Genomic DNA, 8,045 nt, shown 5'->3' with positions numbered 1-8,045 from the left:
AGGAGAGACATCAGCGCCAGGTACAGGGAGAGACATCAGCGCCAGGTACAGGGAGAGACCTCAGCACCAGGTACAGAGGAGAGACATCAGCACCAGGTACAGAGGAGAGACATCAGCGCCAGGTACAGGGAGAGACCTCAGCGCCAGGTACAGGGAGAGACATCAGCGCCAGGTACAGGGAGAGACCTCAGCACCAGGTACAGGGGAGAGACATCAGCGCCAGGTACAGAGGAGAGACATCAGCGCCAGGTACAGGGAGAGACATCAGCGCCAGGTACAGGGAGAGACCTCAGCGCCAGGTACAGAGGAGAGACATCAGCGCCAGGTACAGGGAGAGACATCAGCGCCAGGTACAGAGGAGAGACCTCAGCGCCAGTACAGGGGAGGAGACCTCAGCGCCAGGTACAGAGGAGAGACATCAGCGCCAGGTACAGGGAGAGACCTCAGCGCCAGGTACAGGGAGAGACCTCAGCGCCAGGTACAGGGAGAGACATCAGCGCCAGGTACAGGGAGAGACATCAGCGCCAGGTACAGGGGAGAGACCTCAGCGCCAGGTACAGAGGAGAGACATCAGCGCCAGGTACAGGGAGAGACATCAGCGCCAGGTACAGGGGAGAGACCTGAGCGCCAGGTACAGAGGAGAGACCTCAGCGCCAGGTACAGGGGAGAGACATCAGCACCAGGTACAGGGAGAGACTTCAGCGCCAGGTACAGAGGAGAGACCTCAGCGCCAGGTACAGAGGAGAGACCTCAGCGCCAGGTACAGGGAGAGACATCAGCGCCAGGTACAGGGAGAGACATCAGCGCCAGGTACAGGAGGAGAGACCTCAGCGCCAGGTACAGGGAGAGACATCAGCGCCAGGTACAGGGAGAGACATCAGCGCCAGGTACAGGGGAGAGACCTCAGCGCCAGGTACAGGGAGAGACCTCAGCGCCAGGTACAGGGGAGAGACATCAGCGCCAGGTACAGGGGAGAGACCTCAGCGCCAGGTACAGGGAGAGACCTCAGCGCCAGGTACAGGGAGAGACCTCAGCGCCAGGTACAGGGGAGAGACATCAGCGCCAGGTACAGGGAGAGACCTCAGCGCCAGGTACAGGGAGAGACATCAGCGCCAGGTACAGAGGAGAGACATCAGCGCCAGGTACAGGGAGAGACCTCAGCGCCAGGTACACAGGAGAGACATCAGCGCCAGGTACAGGGAGAGACCTCAGCGCCAGGTACAGAGGAGAGACATCAGCGCCAGGTACAGATTAGAGACCTCAGCGCCAGGTACAGGGAGAGACATCAGCGCCAGGTACAGGGAGAGACCTCAGCGCCAGGTACAGGGAGAGACATCAGCGCCAGGTACAGAGGAGAGACATCAGCGCCAGGTACAGGGAGAGACATCAGCGCCAGGTACAGGGGAGAGACCTCAGCGCCAGGTACAGGGGAGAGACCTCAGCGCCAGGTACAGGGAGAGACATCAGCGCCAGGTACAGGGAGAGACATCAGCGCCAGGTACAGGGAGAGACATCAGCGCCAGGTACAGGGAGAGACATCAGCGCCAGGTACAGGGAGAGACATCAGCGCCAGGTACAGGGAGAGACATCAGCGCCAGGTACAGGGAGAGACATCAGCGCCAGGTACAGGGAGAGACCTCAGCGCCAGGTACAGGGGAGAGACCTCAGCGCCAGGTACAGGGAGAGACCTCAGCGCCAGGTACAGGGGAGAGACATCAGCACCAGGTACAGGGAGAGACATCAGCGCCAGGTACAGGGGAGAGACCTCAGCGCCAGGTACAGGGGAGAGACCTCAGCGCCAGGTACAGGGAGAGACCTCAGCGCCAGGTACAGGGAGAGACCTCAGCGCCAGGTACAGGGAGAGACATCAGCGCCAGGTACAGGGGAGAGACATCAGCGCCAGGTACAGGGGAGAGACATCAGCGCCAGGTACAGGGAGAGACATCAGCGCCAGGTACAGGGAGAGACCTCAGCGCCAGGTACAGGGAGAGACCTCAGCGCCAGGTACAGGGAGAGACATCAGCGCCAGGTACAGGGAGAGACATCAGCGCCAGGTACAGGGAGAGACATCAGCGCCAGGTACAGGGAGAGACATCAGCGCCAGGTACAGGGAGAGACATCAGCGCCAGGTACAGGGAGAGACCTCAGCGCCAGGTACAGGGAGAGACATCAGCACCAGGTACAGGGAGAGACCTCAGCGCCAGGTACAGGGGAGAGACATCAGCGCCAGGTACAGGGAGAGACATCAGCGCCAGGTACAGGGAGAGACCTCAGCGCCAGGTACAGGGGAGAGACCTCAGCACCAGGTACAGGGAGAGACCTCAGCGCCAGGTACAGGGGAGAGACATCAGCACCAGGTACAGGGAGAGACCTCAGCGCCAGGTACAGGGAGAGACATCAGCGCCAGGTACAGGGAGAGACATCAGCGCCAGGTACAGGGGGAGAGACCTCAGCGCCAGGTACAGGGAGAGACCTCAGCGCCAGGTACAGGGAGAGACATCAGCGCCAGGTACAGGGAGAGACATCAGCGCCAGGTACAGGGGAGAGACCTCAGCGCCAGGTACAGAGGAGAGACATCAGCGCCAGGTACAGGGAGAGACATCAGCGCCAGGTACAGGGGAGAGACCTGAGCGCCAGGTACAGAGGAGAGACCTCAGCGCCAGGTACAGGGGAGAGACATCAGCACCAGGTACAGGGAGAGACTTCAGCGCCAGGTACAGAGGAGAGACCTCAGCGCCAGGTACAGAGGAGAGACATCAGCGCCAGGTACAGGGAGAGACATCAGCGCCAGGTACAGGGAGAGACATCAGCGCCAGGTACAGGGGAGAGACCTCAGCGCCAGGTACAGGGAGAGACATCAGCGCCAGGTACAGGGAGAGACATCAGCGCCAGGTACAGGGGAGAGACCTCAGCGCCAGGTACAGGGAGAGACCTCAGCGCCAGGTACAGGGGAGAGACATCAGCGCCAGGTACAGGGAGAGACCTCAGCGCCAGGTACAGGGAGAGACCTCAGCGCCAGGTACAGGGAGAGACCTCAGCGCCAGGTACAGGGGAGAGACATCAGCGCCAGGTACAGGGAGAGACCTCAGCGCCAGGTACAGGGAGAGACATCAGCGCCAGGTACAGAGGAGAGACATCAGCGCCAGGTACAGGGAGAGACCTCAGCGCCAGGTACACAGGAGAGACATCAGCGCCAGGTACAGGGAGAGACCTCAGCGCCAGGAACAGAGGAGAGACATCAGCGCCAGGTACAGGGAGAGACATCAGCGCCAGGTACAGGGAGAGACCTCAGCGCCAGGTACACAGGAGAGACATCAGCGCCAGGTACAGGGAGAGACCTCAGCGCCAGGAACAGAGGAGAGACATCAGCGCCAGGTACAGGGAGAGACATCAGCGCCAGGTACAGGGAGAGACCTCAGCGCCAGGTACAGGGAGAGACCTCAGCGCCAGGTACAGGGAGAGACATCAGCGCCAGGTACAGATTAGAGACCTCAGCGCCAGGTACAGGGAGAGACATCAGCGCCAGGTACAGGAGAGACCTCAGCGCCAGGTACAGGGAGAGACATCAGCGCCAGGTACAGAGGAGAGACATCAGCGCCAGGTACAGGGAGAGACATCAGCGCCAGGTACAGGGGAGAGACCTCAGCGCCAGGTACAGGGGAGAGACCTCAGCGCCAGGTACAGGGAGAGACATCAGCGCCAGGTACAGGGAGAGACATCAGCGCCAGGGAGAGACATCAGCGCCAGGTACAGGGAGAGACATAAGCGCCAGGTACAGGGAGAGACATCAGCGCCAGGTACAGGGAGAGACATCAGCGCCAGGTACAGGGAGAGACCTCAGCGCCAGGTACAGGGAGAGACCTCAGCGCCAGGTACAGGGAGAGACCTCAGCGCCAGGTACAGGGAGAGACCTCAGCGCCAGGTACAGGGGAGAGACCTCAGCACCAGGTACAGGGAGAGACATCAGCGCCAGGTACAGGGGAGAGACCTCAGCGCCAGGTACAGGGAGAGACCTCAGCGCCAGGTACAGGGGAGAGACATCAGCACCAGGTACAGGGAGAGACATCAGCGCCAGGTACAGGGGAGAGACCTCAGCGCCAGGTACAGGGAGAGACCTCAGCGCCAGGTACAGGGGAGAGACATCAGCACCAGGTACAGGGAGAGACATCAGCGCCAGGTACAGGGGAGAGACCCTCAGCGCCAGGTACAGGGAGAGACCTCAGCGCCAGGTACAGGGAGAGACCTCAGCGCCAGGTACAGGGAGAGACATCAGCACCAGGTACAGGGGAGAGACATCAGCGCCAGGTACAGGGGAGAGACATCAGCGCCAGGTACAGGGAGAGACATCAGCGCCAGGTACAGGGAGAGACCTCAGCGCCAGGTACAGGGAGAGACCTCAGCGCCAGGTACAGGGAGAGACATCAGCGCCAGGTACAGGGAGAGACCTCAGCGCCAGGTACAGGGAGAGACCTCAGCGCCAGGTACAGGGAGAGACCTCAGCGCCAGGTACAGGGAGAGACCTCAGCGCCAGGTACAGGGAGAGACCTCAGCGCCAGGTACAGGGAGAGACCTCAGCGCCAGGTACAGGGAGAGACATCAGCGCCAGGTACAGGGAGAGACATCAGCGCCAGGTACAGGGAGAGACCTCAGCGCCAGGTACAGGGAGAGACCTCAGCGCCAGGTACAGGGAGAGACCTCAGCGCCAGGTACAGGGGAGAGACATCAGCGCCAGGTACAGAGGAGAGACATCAGCGCCAGGTACAGGGGAGAGACATCAGCGCCAGGTACAGGGAGAGACCTCAGCGCCAGGTACAGGGAGAGACCTCAGCGCCAGGTACAGGGGAGAGACCTCAGCGCCAGGTACAGGGAGAGACATCAGCGCCAGGTACAGGGAGAGACCTCAGCGCCAGGTACAGGGAGAGACATCAGCGCCAGGTACAGGGAGAGACATCAGCGCCAGGGGAGAGACATCAGCGCCAGGTACAGGGAGAGACATAAGCGCCAGGTACAGGGAGAGACATCAGCGCCAGGTACAGGGGAGAGACATCAGCACCAGGTACAGGGAGAGACATCAGCGCCAGGTACAGGGAGAGACCTCAGCGCCAGGTACAGGGAGAGACCTCAGCGCCAGGTACAGGGAGAGACATCAGCACCAGGTACAGGGAGAGACATCAGCGCCAGGTACAGGGAGAGACCTCAGCGCCAGGTACAGGGAGAGACCTCAGCGCCAGGTACAGGGAGAGACATCAGCGCCAGGTACAGGGAGAGACATCAGCGCCAGGTACAGAGGAGAGACCTCAGCGCCAGGTACAGGGGAGAGACCTCAGCGCCAGGTACAGGGGAGAGACATCAGCGCCAGGTACAGGGAGAGACATCAGCGCCAGGTACAGGGAGAGACATCAGCGCCAGGTACAGGGAGAGACATCAGCGCCAGGTACAGGGGAGAGACATCAGCGCCAGGTACAGGGGAGAGACCTCAGCGCCAGGTACAGGGAGAGACCTCAGCGCCAGGTACAGGGAGAGACCTCAGCGCCAGGTACAGGGAGAGACCTCAGCGCCAGGTACAGAGGAGAGACATCAGCGCCAGGTACAGAGGAGAGACATCAGCGCCAGGTACAGAGGAGAGACCTCAGCGCCAGGTACAGAGGAGAGACCTCAGCGCCAGGTACAGGGAGAGACCTCAGCGCCAGGTACAGGGAGAGACCTCAGCGCCAGGTACAGGGAGAGACCTCAGCGCCAGGTACAGAGGAGAGACATCAGCGCCAGGTACAGAGGAGAGACATCAGCGCCAGGTACAGAGGAGAGACCTCAGCGCCAGGTACAGGGAGAGACCTCAGCGCCAGGTACAGGGAGAGACCTCAGCGCCAGGTACAGGGAGAGACATCAGCGCCAGGTACAGGGAGAGACATCAGCGCCAGGTACAGGGAGAGACCTCAGCGCCAGGTACAGGGAGAGACATCAGCGCCAGGTACAGGGAGAGACATCAGCGCCAGGTACAGGGAGAGACCTCAGCGCCAGGTACAGGGAGAGACCTCAGCGCCAGGTACAGGGAGAGACCTCAGCGCCAGGTACAGGGAGAGACCTCAGCGCCAGGTACAGGGGAGAGACCTCAGCGCCAGGTACAGGGGAGAGACCTCAGCACCAGGTACAGGGAGAGACATCAGCGCCAGGTACAGGGGAGAGACCTCAGCGCCAGGTACAGGGAGAGACCTCAGCGCCAGGTACAGGGGAGAGACATCAGCACCAGGTACAGGGAGAGACACATCAGCGCCAGGTACAGGGGAGAGACCTCAGCGCCAGGTACAGGGAGAGACCTCAGCGCCAGGTACAGGGGAGAGACATCAGCGCCAGGTACAGGGAGAGACATCAGCGCCAGGTACAGGGAGAGACCTCAGCGCCAGGTACAGGGAGAGACCTCAGCGCCAGGTACAGGGAGAGACCTCAGCGCCAGGTACAGGAGAGACATCAGCGCCAGGTACAGGGAGAGACCTCAGCGCCAGGTACAGGGGAGAGACCTCAGCGCCAGGTACAGGGAGAGACATCAGCGCCTGGTACAGGGAGAGACATCAGCGCCAGGTACAGGGGAGAGACCTCAGCGCCAGGTACAGGGGAGAGACCTCAGCGCCAGGTACAGGGGAGAGACCTCAGCGCCAGGTACAGGGGGAGAGACCTCAGCGCCAGGTACAGGGGAGAGACATCAGCGCCAGGTACAGGGGAGAGACATCAGCGCCAGGTACAGGGAGAGACATCAGCGCCAGGTACAGGGAGAGACCTCAGCGCCAGGTACAGGGAGAGACCTCAGCGCCAGGTACAGGGAGAGACATCAGCACCAGGTACAGGGAGAGACATCAGCGCCAGGTACAGGGAGAGACCTCAGCGCCAGGTACAGGGAGAGACCTCAGCGCCAGGTACAGGGAGAGACATCAGCGCCAGGTACAGGGAGAGACATCAGCGCCAGGTACAGGGGAGAGACCTCAGCGCCAGGTACAGGGGAGAGACCTCAGCGCCAGGTACAGGGGAGAGACATCAGCGCCAGGTACAGGGAGAGACATCAGCGCCAGGTACAGGGAGAGACATCAGCGCCAGGTACAGGGAGAGACATCAGCGCCAGGTACAGGGGAGAGACATCAGCGCCAGGTACAGGGGAGAGACCTCAGCGCCAGGTACAGGGGAGAGACCTCAGCGCCAGGTACAGGGAGAGACCTCAGCGCCAGGTACAGGGAGAGACATCAGCGCCAGGTACAGAGGAGAGACATCAGCGCCAGGTACAGAGGAGAGACATCAGCGCCAGGTACAGAGGAGAGACATCAGCGCCAGGTACAGAGGAGAGACCTCAGCGCCAGGTACAGGGAGAGACCTCAGCGCCAGGTACAGGGAGAGACCTCAGCGCCAGGTACAGGGAGAGACCTCAGCGCCAGGTACAGAGGAGAGACATCAGCGCCAGGTACAGAGGAGAGACATCAGCGCCAGGTACAGAGGAGAGACCTCAGCGCCAGGTACAGGGAGAGACCTCAGCGCCAGGTACAGGGAGAGACCTCAGCGCCAGGTACAGGGAGAGACATCAGCGCCAGGTACAGGGAGAGACATCAGCGCCAGGTACAGGGAGAGACCTCAGCGCCAGGTACAGGGAGAGCTCAGCGCCAGGTACAGTGAGAGACCTCAGCGCCAGGTACAGGGGAGAGACATCAGCGCCAGGTACAGGGGAGAGACATCAGCGCCAGGTACAGGGGAGAGACATCAGCGCCAGGTACAGGGAGAGACCTCAGCGCCAGGTACAGGGAGAGACCTCAGCGCCAGGTACAGGGGAGAGACCTCAGCGCCAGGTACAGGGAGAGACATCAGCGCCAGGTACAGGGAGAGACCTCAGCGCCAGGTACAGGGAGAGACCTCAGCGCCAGGTACAGGGAGAGACATCAGCGCCTGGTACAGGGAGAGACATCAGCGCCAGGTACAGGGGAGAGACCTCAGCGCCAGGTACAGGGGAGAGACCTCAGCGCCAGGTACAGGGGAGAGACCTCAGCGCCAGGTACAGGGGAGAGACCTCA

This window comes from Pseudophryne corroboree, chromosome 10 (genome assembly GCF_028390025.1).
Source record: "Pseudophryne corroboree isolate aPseCor3 chromosome 10, aPseCor3.hap2, whole genome shotgun sequence".
Lineage (NCBI taxonomy): Eukaryota > Metazoa > Chordata > Amphibia > Anura > Myobatrachidae > Pseudophryne > Pseudophryne corroboree.
The sequence above is the reverse complement of the archived record's forward strand: the minus strand, read 5'-3'. Positions refer to the sequence as shown.